Source organism: Cervus elaphus, chromosome 15 (assembly GCF_910594005.1).
Source record: "Cervus elaphus chromosome 15, mCerEla1.1, whole genome shotgun sequence".
Classification (NCBI taxonomy): domain Eukaryota; kingdom Metazoa; phylum Chordata; class Mammalia; order Artiodactyla; family Cervidae; genus Cervus; species Cervus elaphus.
The window spans coordinates 93155331-93171473 of NC_057829.1; the positions used below are offsets into that span (position 1 = coordinate 93155331).

At 49.2% G+C, this 16143-nt stretch overlaps 1 protein-coding gene and 1 non-coding gene across 3 annotated transcripts in view; one reads left to right on the top strand and one right to left on the bottom strand.

The window, feature by feature from the left end:
* The window catches only part of LOC122709072 (homeobox protein Hox-B4-like), a 32035-nt gene that overhangs the window by 11377 nt on the left and 4515 nt on the right, over nucleotides 1-16143 (top strand). The window lies entirely within an intron of this gene.
* On the bottom strand, nucleotides 14726-14797 carry TRNAC-ACA. Its single transcript has one exon. It is a non-coding gene; the product is annotated as a tRNA-Cys (tRNA).

Here is a 16143-nt window from a genome sequence, read left to right on the forward strand (position 1 = left end):
TGAGGGGCCAGGGACCCGCATCATACCTTGGACAGAGCTGATTTGAGGTGGGCCACAGATAGACTTTGAAAGAAAAATGTAAGTGGGTACAGCTCCTTGAGTAAAACAAAATACTTCGCCAGGAGAGGGCGGCAGACAGGACCAGTGGTCAGCCAGTGGCCACCTTGCCTGGGAAGCTGACGGAGACCAGGTGATCTGGGGAGGGGTGCTGGGTGTGGAGGAGGGTGGGGGTGGGTGGAAAGAGGCTCCTGTGGGACCTGGGTTGGGGGCTGTGAACCTCAATTGGCACCCTGTCCCCTTGAGTCTCCCGCAGGGCCCAGCTGATCACATCCAGAGCTAGAGAAGGTCCCCTGGGCCCAGGGGGTGGGAGGCTGAAGGAGCAGGTGAGGGGCTGCAAGTGCTGGACAGAGGTGACCAGGAGGGAGAGCTGGCAGGCAGAGGCGGAGCAGGGTCTTGGAGCCCTGCACTGCCTGGGCCCCTGGGGACGTGGCCAGAGGAGCCCAGCAGGCCAGCCTGGGAGGAGGAGAGCGTTGTGGGCTGTTTGACGGTGGCCAAGGGGCAGCCGAGCGGCTCTCCCTCACTCATCCTCCTGCCTTCAGGGAGGTCTTCTCTCTCCTCCCCTCATCCTCAGGAATCAACCCTGGTTTGGGCAGGAATGAGATGGTCCCGGTACCCACCTCCCTTATGAGCAGTGTTCTGGTCACTGTGACGTGGCCGCAGGGGAGCGTCCTCACAGGGAGAACACTTCTCTTTGGCCCTTCCTTTTGTCTGCTGCTGGGAGAGTGGCTGTGAAAACCAGACTTTGAGCAGCCACTTTGTGCCATGAGGAGGAGACCTCGTGCTGGGTGAAGGAGCCCTGTCTCCTACGCAGGTGGCTGCTCCATCAGGGACCCTCGCGGGAGGGAGAAGCAGACTTCTCTCTCTTCTTGACTCTGCAGCTGCTCCTTGTTTCCTGAGAAACCCCAGCTGACATCATCACCAGGGCTTTAGCGATGCCCATGGGTGAAGGTTAGGGCCCAAATGCAGACCCCAGGGCAGTGGTCCGCTGGTCCACTGGAGAAGGGAATGGCAGACCACTTCAGTATTCTTGCCTTGAGAACCCCATGAACAGTATGAAAAGGCAAAAAGATAGGACACTGAAAGATGAACTCCCCATGTCAATAGGTGCCCAATATGCTACTGGAGAAGAGTGGAGAAATAACTCCAGAAAGAATGAAGGGATGGAGCCCAATCAAAAACAATGCCCGGTTGTGGATGTGACAGGTGATGGAAATAAAGTCTGATGCTGTAAAGAGCAATATTGCATAGGAACCTGGAATGTTAGGTCCATGAATCAAGGCAAATTGGAAGTGGTCAAACAGGAGATGGCAAGAGTGAACATCAACATTTTAGGAGTCAGCGAACTAAAATTGACTGGAATGTGTGAATTTAACTCAGATGACCATTACATCTACTACTGTGGGCAGGAATCCCTTAGAAGAAATGGAGTAGCCCTCACTGTCAACAAAGAGTCTGAAATGCAGTACTTGGATGCAATCTCAAAAATGACAGAATGATCTCTGTTAGTTTCCAAGGCAAACCATTCAATATCACAGTGATCCAAGTCTATGCCCCAACCAGTAATCCTGAAGAAGCTTAATTTGAACAGTTCTATGAAGACCTACAATACCTTCTAGAACTAACCCCCAAAAAAGATGACCTTTTCATTATAGGGGATGGAATGCAAAAGTAGGAAGTCATGAAATACATGGAGTAACAGGAAAATTTGGCCTTGGAGTACAGAATGAAGCCGTGCATATGCTATAAAGTTTTGCCAAAAGAATGCACTGGTCATAGCAAACACCCTCTTCCAACAACACAAGAGAAGACTCTACACATGGACATCACCAGATGGTCAACACTGAAATCAGATTGATTCTATTCTTTGTAGCCAAAGATGGAGAAGCTCCATACAGTCAGCGAAAAGAAGACTGGGAGCTGACTGTGGCTCAGATCATGAACTCCTTATTGCCAAATTCAGAGTTAAGTTGAAGAAAGTAGGGAAAACCACTAGACCATTCAGGTATGACCTAAATCAAACCCCTTATGAATATACAGTGGAAGTGAGAAATAGGTTCAAGGGATTAGATCTAATACACAGAGTGCCTGAAGAACTATGGACGGAGGTTCATGACATTGTACAGGAGACAGTGATCAAGACCATCCCCAAGAAAAAGAAATGCAAAAAGGTAAAATGGTTGTCTGTGGAATCCTTACAAATAGCTGTGAAAAGAAGAGAAGCAAAAGGCAAAGGAGAAAAGGAAAGATATGCCATTTGAATGCAGAGTTCCAAAAAATAGCAAGGAGAGATAAGAAAGCCTTCTTCAGCGATCAATGCAAAGAAATAGAGGAAAACAGTAGAATGGGAAAGACTAGAGATCTCTTCAAGAAAATTAGCGATACCAAGGGAACATTTCATACAAAGATGGGCAGAAATGGTATGGACAAAAAGGACAGAAATGGTATGGACCTAACAGAAGCAGAAGATATTAAGAAAAGGTGGCAAGAATACACAGAAGAACTGTACCAAAAAAGATCTTAATGACCCAGATAATCATGATGGTGTGATCACTCACCTAGAGTCAGACATCCTGGAATTCAAAGTCAAGTGGGCCTTAGGAAACATCACTACGAACAAAGCTAATGGAGGTGATGGAATTGCAGTTGAACTATTTCAAATCCTAAAAGATGATGCTGTGAAAGAGCTGCACTCAATATGCCAGCAAATCTGGAAAATTCAGCAGTGGCCAGAGGACTGGAACAGGTCAGTTTTCATTCCAATCCCAAAGAAAGGCAATCCCAAAGAATGCTCAAACTACCGCATAATTGCACTCATCTCACACGCTAGTAAAGTAATGCTAAAAATTCTCCAAGCCAGGCTTCAGCAATACGTGAACCATGAACTTCCAGATATTCAAGCTGGATTTAGAAAAGGCAGAGAAACCAGACAAATTGCCAATATCCGTTGGATCATTGAAAAAGCAAGAGAGTTCCAGGAAAACATCTACTTCTGCTTTATTGACTATGCCAAAGCCTTTGGCTGTGTGGATTATAACAAACTGGAAAATTCTGAAAGAGATGGGAATACCAGACCACCTGCTCTGCCTCCTGAGAAATCTGTATGCAGGTCAAGAAGCAACAGTTAGAACTGGACATGGAACAACAGACTGGTTCCAAATACGAAAAGGAGTAACATCAAGACTGTATATTGTAACCCTGCTTCTGTAACTTATATGCAGAGTACATCATGAGAAACACTGGGCTGGATGAAGCACAAGCTGGAATCAAGATTGCCGGGAGAAGTATCAGTAACATCAGATACGCAGATGACACCACCCTTATGGCAGAAAGTTGAACTAAAGAGCCTCTTAATGAAAGTGAAATTGGAGAGTGAAAAAGCTGGGTTAAAACTCATGAAAGAGGAGAGTGAAAAAGCTGGCTTAAAACTCAAGGTTCAAAAAACTAAGATTGTGGCATCTGGTCCCATCACTTCCCGGCAAATAGATGGGGAAACAATGGAAACAGTGAGAGACTTTACTTTGGGGGGCTCCAAAATCACTGCAGATGGTGACTGCAGCCATGAAATTAAAAGACACTTGCTCCTTGAAAGAAAAGTTATGACCAACCTAGACAGCATATTAAAAAGCAGAGACATTACTTTGCTAACAAAGCTCTGTCTAGTCAAAGCTGTGGTTTTTCCAGTAGTCATGTATGGATGTGAGAGTTGGACTGTGAAGAAAGCTGAACGCTGAAGAATTGATGCTTTTGGACTGTGGTGTTGGAGAAGACTCTTGAGAGTCCCTTGGACTGCAAGGACATCCAACCAGTCCATCCTAAAGGAGATCAGTCCTGGGTGTTCACTGGAAGGAATGATGCTGAAGCTGAAACTCCAATACTTTGGCCACCTGACGTGAAGAACTGACTCATGTGAAAAGACCCTGATGCTGGGAGGGATTGGGGGCAGGAGGAGAAGGGGACGACAGAGGATGAAATGGTTGGATGGCATCACCGACTCAGTGGACATGAGTTTGAGTAAGCTCTGGGAGTTGGTGATGGACAGAGAGGCCTGGTGTGTTGCAGTCCATGGGGTCACAAAGACTCGGACATGACTGAGTGACTGAACTGAACTGAAGGGCAGTGGGAGGAAGGGGCAGACATCTGACATGTTTTCTGACACAGTTTTCTTGGGTAAAGTTTAGAGCCCAGTGCCTGATAAAATATGCATACGCAGGTCCATGCATGACAAACGCTCCCTCTGGATTTCACTTTGAAACCTAAATGCCATTCTTCCTTGAGTCCAGAGCTGTGTCCCACCTTGAAGGGAGGAGGCTCAAATCCCCGCCAAATTAGCCAGAGATTAAGCCCTCACAGATGGTTCTCAAACGAGTCTTTGTTTATTCATGAAGACTTCACACACTGTGTGCACAGTAGTTATAAAATATTCGCTGCCACCAAGGAGGCGTCTCAGAGACACTGTGTGGTAGGAGACTTCCAGAGTCCTAGAGCATTAAATACATTAAATATTAAAGCTTGTGTTTCTGGTTTACAGCTGCCTTAAACATTAAGAAGACTGGAAAGCAAAGTTATTCTTGCAAGATGGTGTGTCATTTAGCAAAGGCATTTCAGGTCAGCCTTGCTGTTTGCTTTATTTGCCCAAAAATCAAGTTGGAAATTGTGGGACACCACGCATTCACCCCTTGAATTCTCCTCCCCTCCCTCCAAACGCGGGTCGCCTGGAGGAGCCCGGACAGAGGGGCCCGGCGTCTGCCCGGGTGGGGCCCACATGCCTCTCCTCGCCTCAGACTCACCTGTGCGCCTGCGCCCACCAGGAGCAGGATGCCCCTGGGCACCTGCCGGTACATCAGAGTGGCATCAGGTCACCCTGTGTGGCGCAAGAGGTCTGCCGCTGCGTTGGCGAGTGTAGGTGAGGGTAACACAGGGCCCGGGGGCACCTCCCACAGGGCGAGGGTGGGGGGAGGAGGGGAGGAGGGAGGAGTGGAGGAGGGGGAGGGGGAGAGGTGGGAGAGGGGAGGGGGGAGGGGAGAGGTGGGGGAGGGGGAGGAGGGGAAGGGGGGAGGAGGGGAGGGGGGAGGGTGGGGGAGGGGAGGGGAGGAGGGAGGAGTGGAGGAGGGAGGAGGGGGAGAGGTGGGAGAGGGGAGGGGGAGGGTAGAGGTGGGGGAGGGGAGGGGGGAGGGGGAGGGTAGAGGTGGGGGAAGGGGGGAGGAGGGGAAGGGGGGAGGAGGGAAGGGGGGAGGAGGGGGGGGGAGGGGGAGAGGGGAGAGGTAGGGGAGGGGAGGGGAGGACCTGGTCACAGCCAGAGCTCCAGCTTCTGAGGGAGGGAAGGCCCTGCTCCTGGGAACATCTGACCTGCCATCTGTGCCTCACCCTGGAGCACAAGGTTGTTCTGCGCTTTCTTCCCAAACAAATAATTTAGAAACTTCTCTTTTTCCCTTTTTTTTCTCCGGGTACTCTTGAACTGGTTTCATAACATTGTAATTATGTGTTCCTTAGAGGTTCTCTAGAGCTTGTGAAACTGAACATTTTCTTTCTTGTTTTGAGCTGGTGTGTGATGTGTGTATATGGTTCTGTGTGTGTATGGTTTGTGTGGATACATACATGTGAATATATGTTTGGGCATCTATGGGTGGGTGTGTACATGTATATGGGTGTGCACATGTGAGGGTGTTGTAGGACTTTGACAACACTCATTTGTGGTAACTGGCTCCTCCTGACTGAGTTTGTTAATTTATATTTTCCTAGAAAAACATTCATTTCACCCAAATTGTAATATGCATGCCGTTGAACAAAGTCATTTATGGTTGTTTTCCATTTGCTCTGTGTCTGGGGCTATTTTCTGCTTCTGATTTCCTAATTTTGTGTGTCTCTCTTTTTCTTGATTGTTAGCTAGCTTATTTTTTATTTTATTCTTTTCCTTCTTTAAAGAACCAACTTTTGGATTTATTTATTGGTCCGATCATTTTCTGTTTTTTAAGTCATTTCTTCTTTAGTTTTTATCTCATTCTTCTGTCTGCTTAACTTAGCTGTATTTTTAGTTCTTGAATTGGGTGCAAGAGTTATTATTTTCACCTTTTCTTGTTAATTAATATAAGTAGAAAAGGGTGAATTTCCATCTGGGCACTCTATTAGCTGTATCCCATGATTTCTGACATGTGGTGTAGAAGCTTGATTCTCTACTAGCTGGTGGGGAGTAGGGTGCCCGTTGGCCCATTGCCGAGGAGACTGGTGGATGCCCGTGAGGTCTGAGGCTGGAGGACCTGGGATCCTGCGGACGGGCGGGGACAGTGAATCAGGTTCCACGGCAGATCTGCAGCTGTGCAGATGCGCGTCACACGGGACAAAGACAGCATCGCCTGAGGTCACTTCTCTGCCCGCCTGCCTTCGCCTTTACAGAGGGCGACCCCTGACCTCCCAGCTCTGAGCCCCCGGAGCTGCGCCTGCTGCCCAGACAGGCGAGGGCAGAGCCGGATGTTGAGTCAGCGCCCTCAGTTGCCTGCTCTCCCAAGTCGGGCGCGTTTTCTCAAGCGGTGAGGTCTCCCAGGATTGCCTCCTAGACCTTCTGTCCCGAAGGTGTCTTTCTTCTGCGGCTCAGTAGTTTCTTACGGAAGTTGGAGGTTTTTTGCTTCCTGCCGCTTTAGCTCCTGTGTGAGCAGAGCGCGCCGGCCGGGCAGCAGCTGCCCTGCGTTCCCGAGGCTCCCTGCCCTTGAGACTGCCCCGCGGCGCCCGACACGTCAGCCCGAACACCTGTCGTCAGAAGCTATAACGTGGCTGCAGCCTCCCCTTTGAGGACACGGTGCGCCCGGGTTCTGCCAGGTCTCCGCGCTCCACGGGCTTCCCTGCCTTCGCTGCGTCTGGTCCTACACCACATGCGCCGGGTGTAGGTGGCCTGCCGTCCGCACCGTGGGTCGTCCCCTCTGTCGTCTGGCTCCGTCTTCTCCTGGAGTCCAGCCGCCTTGCCGCGGCCTGGAGGTGCTCACTCGCGCACACGTGGTCGCATCGCTGCTACAGGACTTTGTGGTATAGGTCCGGGTGTTATAAACAAGGTTACCACGCACTCACTGCCGCTGTGCCTCGGAAGAGTGTTTTCCTCTCTTTGGGGCAAAAGCTGAGCAGCGGGAGGCCGAGGTCCAGGGCAGGCGTACACTCGCTTCACGAAAACTGCAAACTCTTTCCCAAAAGACTGCACCACTTCTCACGCCCACCACGGCTGGAGGATGCCTGGTCCCCGGAATTCCCTGGATATTGGGCGACCCTTGGTGTTACTGTCTGTGGTTTTAATTGTTCTCGCAAGTGCAAAACGGCATTTCGTCGTGGTTTGAGCTTGCGTTTCCTTAGTGATGAATGATGTGGACCACACTTCTGCGCTTTTGGGCCTTTGTGTGTCTGACTGTATGTCTGACTCTTTGACCTTGGCTTCCTCAAGAGCTGCTCCTTGCATCCAGGGTTTTGGGTCATTAGCACAGAACTGCTGACACAATTGAGGAGCCATAATTTTCTGCGTCTGTGGTTAGTCTTCCCTTCCCAGAACTAATTTTGTATGTTGACTTTTCCTTTGATTTTTTTCTTTATTCAATTATCAATTGCTTTAGAGATTTCGTTGTTGTTATTACTTTGCTTTTTTTTTTTTTTTTAAAAAAAAAGAAAGGTACAGCAATAGTGACCCAGCTGGCTCCGTGGGCCCTGCACAGACCCCAACCCACCAGGACATTCATCGGCCCCCAAGAGTGGTCACTCCGGTCTGGGTAGCCAGGATTTGGGAGGGACTGGCTGCCTGCCCTGCCCCCATCACCAGCCAGTAGGACCCAGGCAGCCTCAGCCCAGGAACCAGGGGGGCACAGGTGCCTCCTTTCTCTGGCCCCTAGACGTGGACGTCACCAGAGACCCCAGGTGGGCACAGAGGGTGGATCCCGGGGTGCAATGAAGTGGGTTCAGGTCACCGTGGTTTGGAGGAGACCTAAAGGCAAGCGTGGGGGTGAAAGGCCTCCCAGTGGGACGGGCTTGGGGGCCCCGGGAGGCTGCGCCCTCGAGATGAGTTGGGGAGCCTGTGACCTTCCTGGTGGGTCAGAGCTGGATGGGGGAAGGTGACAGTCCTGGCGGGTTTGGTCTGGACGCTGAGGTTGTGGGTCGGAGTTGAGCCTCAGGTGTGATCTGGCCGAGGTTTGTTATAAATCTGGCCCCACAGTTTCTGGGCCCCCCTGGAGATTCCCGTCCTCAGATCGGTGGGGCCTGGGGCTCCTGTTCACGTGCTCCGCACCCTGATCCGGCAGCGCCTCCAGGAGATCACACGCCCTTTGCTTCTGGCCGAGCCCATTCCTCAATGGTCCCAGAGGGCCATCCTTACCCCTGACCTGCCCCCTGGCCAGCCAGCTGCCGGCAATCTTGGGCCAGGGCCCTTGGCTGCATCTTTTCCCAAGAAGGAACCATGTGGCCAGGCCGAGCATGGAGCCCGCTGCTCAGGGGGGACTCAGGGGGGACTCAGGGGTGCCCGTGAGGCCTGACCTCCCCTTTCCAGAGCCCGGCCCGCCCCCTCTGCCCCCTGCCCCCTCCCCTCTTTGTCCCCCTTACCCCCTCTGTGCCCCTCCCCACTCTGTCCCCCACCCCCACTGTCCCCCATGTCCCCCTCCCCGTCCCCCTCCCCCTTCTGCCCCCTCCCCCTTCTGTCACCATCCCCCCTCCCCTTCTGTCCCCCTCCCCCTTCTGTCCCTCCATCCCCCCCTCCTCTGCCCCCCTCCCCCTTCTGTCCCCACCCCTCCCCCTCTGTCCCCCTCCCCCTTCTGTCCACATCCTCCTCCCCTTCTGTCCCCCCCACCCCCTCCCCCTGTCCCCCTCCCCCCTGTGCCCCCTCCCCCCTCTGTCTCCCATGTCCCCCCCTCCCTCCATGCCTGCTGGGGTCTAGCCCCAGCAGGATCCAGCGGAATCCTCAGGATGAACGGCGTCGGCGAGAGAGAGACACGTAGGACTGGCCTTGATAGGGCCAAGTCTGCTAGGGAGAGAGAGAGAGAAAGAAAGACAGAGACCAGACTAGGAGTATGCAGCAGAGTCTGGCAGATGTTTTATTTTTCACCATAGCCTTTATACCCTAAGTCGGTACATTTCTAAGGGGCAGATAAGCACACAGACTTAGTTTAACATTATATCAGCTTGTCCTTCACGAAACCAGGTGTGCTCTGTATATTTTTGTTTATGAGAGTCTTTTCCCATAGATTTTTTGTACATTATCTTCTGGCCTTGAGCTTAGCAGAAAACAGAAAAGTGGCAGTCTCATGGTACAGCAGGTTGTAACATAGTAGAAGTACAATCCTGTTAACACAAAGGTCAGTCTTTTTGCAGAAATTCTCAGCTAAATTTATCTAAAAAGTTTAACACACAAAGACTCTGTGGCTCTGGAGAGGCAGCCCCTGTTTAGCACTCCTGGTTAAAATTAACAGTTATCTTATTGTTTTTACAATAAGGCTAAACTCTTTACAATAAAGCCCTTTACAATAGGGCTAAACTCTTATTTTACTAGATCTCCAACTATATTAACAATAGTTTCCACTGCACAACCTCAGCACATTAACATCAATCAAACGTTGATCTAATAACCACTTTTAAAACAATGTTTTTTGTATTCTCTAATAGGGCTTACTCACTCCCCCCAAAGGGCTCTGTGCCTATTAGGGCCTTTTTTATGGTTAATCTCTATGTATAATATCTTTTGGCTTTCAGGCCTGTTGACAATTTATGGCTTGCACCTGGTGCAACTTTAAGCAACTTCAGTAGCCGACCCTGTCTTATTTGTGGTTAATCTATTTTCTTTCTATTAGGTGTCATCTCCAAGGGAACTAGATAGGATTACATTTTTACAGAACAGAAATGCAAAGGATTGCAAAAACAGCAGATATGGCACAAAACAAGCTCTTAGTCCAAAAGTTAATTACCTGCAAGAAGTCGCCAGCTAATCTCTATCTAAACTGTTTTCTATTAGGCGTATATGTGGCTATAATATTTGTGGGGCTTTTCTCACCCCATGGAGGGACCTATGCTTAATAGTTTCTTTTGTTAGCGTACTGTGCTTAGGATGTTTAGAACAATCATGAGCATTTTGTGCAATGGGAGCACATATTTATCAAACAAGCCAGAATGCCAGCAAAAGGGTTTGAATTGAAGCATTTCCTTCATCCCTGGCCCCTTCACAGGGTACCAGCGTCCAGGAGATTTATTAATTGCAGTTTTAAGTTGGTCCTCATTCAGTGAAAGAGGAGCAGGAGAGCTCTCGGCAGGCAACACAAGAATTTGCAGCAGGGCAAACAAGAACAACAGCAGAAAAGGGGGGAGGATACAGGGTGGGGTAGAGGCTGAGGCCAACCTGGAGGGTCCCTTATCCTAGACGGCCTTGCCTGCCCGGTATTTTCTTCATGACCTCGTCACGGGCGGGACCCCCCATAACAGCTCCCGACACGTGCCCCTCCCCCTCGTCCCCTTCCCCCCTCCATGTGCCCTGCCCTCTGTCCTGTCCCTGTCCTGGGGTCTGCCTCCCTGAGGTCACCTGTGCAGACTTAACAAGAGGGGGAGGGCTTGTGTCTCCAGTCCTCTATCTTGATCTAGAACTGAATTGGCAGACTTAGCAAAAATCAGACATACACAGGAGGACACCCAATTACACTGGAATTTCATATAAAAAGTTCATTTTTTATATGAATATGTCTCATAAAATACTGCACTGACCAAATACTGCATGACTTGGATGTGTACTAAAAAATAGTATTTGTTATTTACTAAAATTCAAAGTTAATGAGACATCTTATGTTTTACCTGGCAGCCTTACCCAGAAGCTTCAAACTGAGAATTTTACATTCAGCCAAACTACCACCCAAATTGCTGCAAAAACTCAGGAAATGTGGCCCTAAGAGCCCTTCCTGAAGAGCCCAGGAGAAGTCTCTAGTCATGGGAGACTGGCGGGGGTAGGAGCGTCTCGCCCAGAGCAGGGGGCCTGGGCTCCCTGGGCCTCCCTGGGCTCCCGAAGCCTCTGGGGCTTAGGGCCGCGGGACAGAGGTGAGTGCTGAGGAGTTACAGAGAAATCATTTTAGAGGAGAGTTGTGAAGGGAGGGGAGGGAAAGAAGGTAGAAACCTGCTTTTAAAAAATCATTTAAAATTGATGTATCTAGAAGCATATTTAAATGTGTAGAACAGACCCTTGGTAAATTAAGGAAGATGTTACTCATGAAGTTTGACTGGTGGACAGGAAGGCCCGGGGTCGATGGAGTGGAATACACCCGGAACACCATGGTCACACAGGAACCAGGAGACCGTCCCCAGCAAGCACGCCCTCCTCCGTGTCAGGAGGAGCCCTCAGCACCAAGGTGGGGCCGTCACGGGTGATTTGCTGAAGCAAGAAGACAAAAAATAATAAAGCAGAAAGCTTTGCATAAAATTTTAGAATATAAATAAATTAAAGATATGAATTAAATAAAACAGAAGCAAATATAAATATGTAATAAGACCAATTTAATATCAAGAGAAATAAAGAGACCAAACCCTCCAGTTGAATGAAAAAGACTCAAATTGGAGCACAAAGCAAAGCTAGTTGCTCGCTGTTGAAAGCGGCACACAGTTAGGGGGCCTGGGAAGGCTGAACGGAAAAGCCGAGACACAGACCGGAGAGGAAAGGCCGGAGACAGAGCCGGAGAAGGAGGAGGATGCGGAGACAGCATCTGGGACCAGCCAAGCTCAGCATCAAATCTGAAAAGACCGATAGAGAAAGAAGAGAAACATTAATATGGGAGACTTTAATTCTGCCTCAGTTAAGGACATATCAAGCAGACAAATGTAAGATTTTATATATTAATGAGTCCTCAGATTCAGATATCTAGCTGTAATATATACATCCTGCTGAAAACAGAGAATCAACTTTTTTTTCAAGTACCCAGGGAACATTCAATTATTGATCATGAATTGGGTTACCAAAAATCCCTCAATATAGTCTCCCGAAGTAGAAACGGTAGAGACAATTGTCTGATCATAAGACAAAGCACACCTAAAATTCAGCCATTCTAGGGGCTTCCCAGGGGGCACTGTAAAGAACCCATCTGCCAATGCAGCGGATGTGGGAGATGCAGGTTCCATCCTTGGGTCGGGAAGGTCCCCTGGAGAAGGAAATGGCCACCCACTCCAGTGTGCTTGCCTGGGAATCCCATGGACAGACAAGCCTGGGGGCCCATGGGGTCTCAAAGAGTCGGACACAGCTGAAGCGACTTAGCATGCACACGTACTTTAAACAATTGTCAGATTCAAGAAGAAATCACAACTTAAATCTGTCAAATAGAGTATTTCAAAATAACCAGAGGGGAGGTCGTGCACCCTCTTGCCAAAGACAGTGCTTAAAAATAAAATAAATGCTTGTGATTATAAACCAAGCATAATATTAGCCTTCCAACCCAAGTTTTAGAAAAGAATGACCTAGGAAAAATGCAAGGAAATAATTAAGATAATAATAGACAATAATTAGAAAACAGAAGAACCAAAGCAGTGATAGCTAAATTCAACACATCGCTAGCCTGTCACTAATTAAGAAAAATTGAGGAAGCACAAATACACAAAATAATAAATGAAGGATAAACCACATAGAGACTTAAAATTTAAAATCCTAAGAGAGTACTTTGCTTTATGGATGTTTTTCTAGAAAAATGTAAAGTATACAATCTATCCCAGAAGAGAGAAGGTATCTCAATGGACAAGTTGCTGTAGAGGAAATAGTGGAAGCTATTAAAGAACTATCCACCCCTAAAATTAGCCAATTTCACAGAGACAGTGTGCAGAATCTTCTAGGAAAGGGTAACTCTGTCACTACTTCCAGAAGATTAGAAAAAAAGAGAAGGAACTGCCATATTCTTGGATAGAAAGATTCAGTATTACAAAGATGCTAACTGCTTTAAACATAATCAATAATTAATGCTATTTAAACAGTTTCAGAGTACGGAAGAAGGAAAGCTTACAGACAATATTTATGAAGGCAGAACAATATTGATATTCAATTTCGACAAAGGGAGAACAAATGTAAGAACTACAAACGAGTCTTGTTTATGAATGTCAATGTAAAAATCTTAAATAAAATATTAGTAGAATGCAGTAACACGTAAAGAATACTGAATCGTGAGCTGGTAGGATCATCCTAGGAATTCAGTGATGGTTTAACACTGGGAAATCTATTCTTCTCAATCAGCATGTTACCAGCTCAAACAGAAAAATATATAACTATTTCCATAGATGTGTAAAAGGCATCCCTAAATAAATTATGTAGAAATGAGCATTTTCCAAGATCCTGCTTGATATGTGAGTGAAAGTCACTCAGTCGTGTCCAACTTTTGGGACCCCATGAACTATACAGTCCATGGAATTCTCCAGGCCAGAATACTGGTGTGGGTAGCCTTTCCCTTCTCCAGGTAGCCGTTCCCTTCTCCAGTGGATCTTCCCAACCCAGGGACTGAACCCAGGTTGCCTGCATCGCAGGCGGATTCTTCACCAACTGAGCTATCAGGGAAGCATCCTGCTTAATGGGGGATATTACAGTGATTAAGTCAGAACACGACAGAGTTCTACACCACCTTGACGTAATTTGTCAAAAGGAAGGAAGAAGTGGTCAAAATGAGAAAAAAGGTAAAAATCACTGCTCTTTCAGAGTGGCGTGGTTTTATACCTGCACACTCCAGGGACACTGTTAGAAATAAGAGGGTTCCACAAGGCCAGCTGCAAAGTTGATTGTAACAATCCATAGACTTCCTATTAGAAAACGGCCAGTTAGGAGAAAATGGGGAAATGACCCGGTTTACAGTAAGCACAATAACATAGATGGAATGTTATCTGTTACATTTTATACATTTACATCTATGTTGCATTAGATAGATGAAAGAGGGAAGACATTCCCAAAGAAAACTTTACATGCTATGTGTGCTCAGACCCTCAGTCGTGTCTGACTCTATGTGACCCCAGGGACTGTGGCCTGCCAGGCTCCTCTGTCCATGGGGATTCTCCAGGCAGGAAGGCTGTCATTTCTTCCTCCAGGGATTTCCCGACCCAGGGATCAAACCCACATCTCTTTACTTCTCTGTCTCCTGCATTGGCAGGCGGATTCTTTACCACCTGGGTCAGGAAGGGAATGGGCTTCCACCTGGGGAAGGGAACAGCCACCCATTCCAGTATTCTTGCCTGGAGAATTCTGTGGACAGAGGAGCCTGGTGGGCTACAGTCCATGGGGTCGCAAAGAGTCGGACACAACTGGGTAACTAACACTTGCTTACCTAGGACCACCGAGGAAGCCCTTAAATGCCACTGAAGATCCAAAAAGAAGGCTGGAAATAAACAAAGAACTGCCGTATTCTTGGATGGAAAGACCCAGTATTACAAAGATATCAATCCTCCCTGAAGTAACTGAAGGGCTTCCAGGTGACTTAGACAGTAAAGAATCTGACTGCCAATGCAGGAGACTCGGGTTCCATCCCTGGGTCAGGAGGATCCCCTGGAGTAGGAAAACTGATGAGTTAGGTTGTAAAGAAAGAAAAGAAAGTAAAGTCGTTCAGTCATGTCCAACTCTTTGCGACCCCATGGACTGTAGCCTACCAGGCTTCTCCGTCCATGGGATTTTCCAGGCAAGAATACTGGAGTGGATTGCCATTTCCTTCTCCAGGAGATCTTCCCAACCCAGGGATTGAACCTGGGTCTCCTGCATTGTAGGCAGACGCTTTACCGTCTAAGCCACCAGGGAATTACGAGTTAGGTTGTAAGTCACGGGTAACTCCGGTAATAATGTCAACAGGGAGGGGTGTGTGCCCGTGTTTAAGAGCTGGCCAAGTGCACTCAGTTTTATTCTGGAAACAGACGGTTGACTCCTGGCAGCAGGGCTGGGGGCAGTGTTTGGACTCACGTGCAGGACGGTGGCCCGGCCGGGGGAGGCGGGAGGTGCCAGCTTCCACCAGGCCCCTCCGACCACTCGGGGAGGTGGAAGCTGCGGCCCGTGCCCCGCAGCTGCACCGGCCCAAGGCCTGCCTCGTCGCCCTGTCCTCTGAGGACGGCCGAAGTGTGCTCATGTGACAGACGGCTCTCTGGCGTCACCTTCAGCACCCGTGTCTTTCTTCAATGAATTGGGGGATGAAACCAGCTCTGGCCTTAGTTTTAAATAAATGGCATTGAGAGGGTCAGGGAGAGGGCGGCCAGGCACCCGATGGCCCAGGCATGGGCATCTGAGGGTCTCTCATTATTCACTGAAATATTCACAAGAGCTTGAAAAATTCAGCATCAGTGGTTTGCCTGCATTCCATTATTGATGAAGAACATGGCTTTTCTCTTGGTGAGGCGCTCCCAATGTTTTTCAAGAAAAAAAGGAGAGCAGCAGCCCTCTGTCTTGAGACTGAAATTAAAATTTAAACGACCTCCCTCCCAAAGTGGAGACTGAATGAAGTGTGTGGATGCTGGCGACTGAAAGGGGGAAATATAAGCGCTTTTTGTTACCCATTTTGTGTGTGTCAGTTTTGTTCAGGCCACTCTCCCGAGTGACTCTGAGCCCCACTGGCTTCTGCGGACCCCTGTTCAAGTGGTCTGTCCTTCCCTCTGCCCTGTTGGGGGTGTCCTGGGTCCTTAGGGGTTTGGGGGGCGGGGAGGAGGCTGGGTTTCACTTCCTGGGCACAAAGTCGCCTCTGAATGGACGTGGCCCCAAGGCTCCCCCTCACGCTTCCCCACATGCGGTGACTCCGGGAACACCCCAGAGCCTCAGGTCAGAAGGGAGATGGGCCGGGGGGACGGGTGTCCACGCGTCGGCCTCCCGGGCCGCCCCGCAGACCAGCATAAGCTGACAGCCTCCCGGGCAGAAGTGCACACGAGGCCCTGACCCCACTGAGGCTCCAGGAGGCTCCTTCCCGCCTCCCCCAGCCCCCGGGGCCCCAGGCGTCCCCGCCCAGTGACCACATCCCTCCTGCCTCCCCGGTCATCACGGGATGCCCACCCCACCTCATCTCTGTCTCAGATCCCCCTCCCTTTCCTCTCAAGAGGACGCCAGTGGCTGGATTTAGGGTCCACCCTAAACCCAGGACGATCTTATCTCCAGGCCGTGAATCG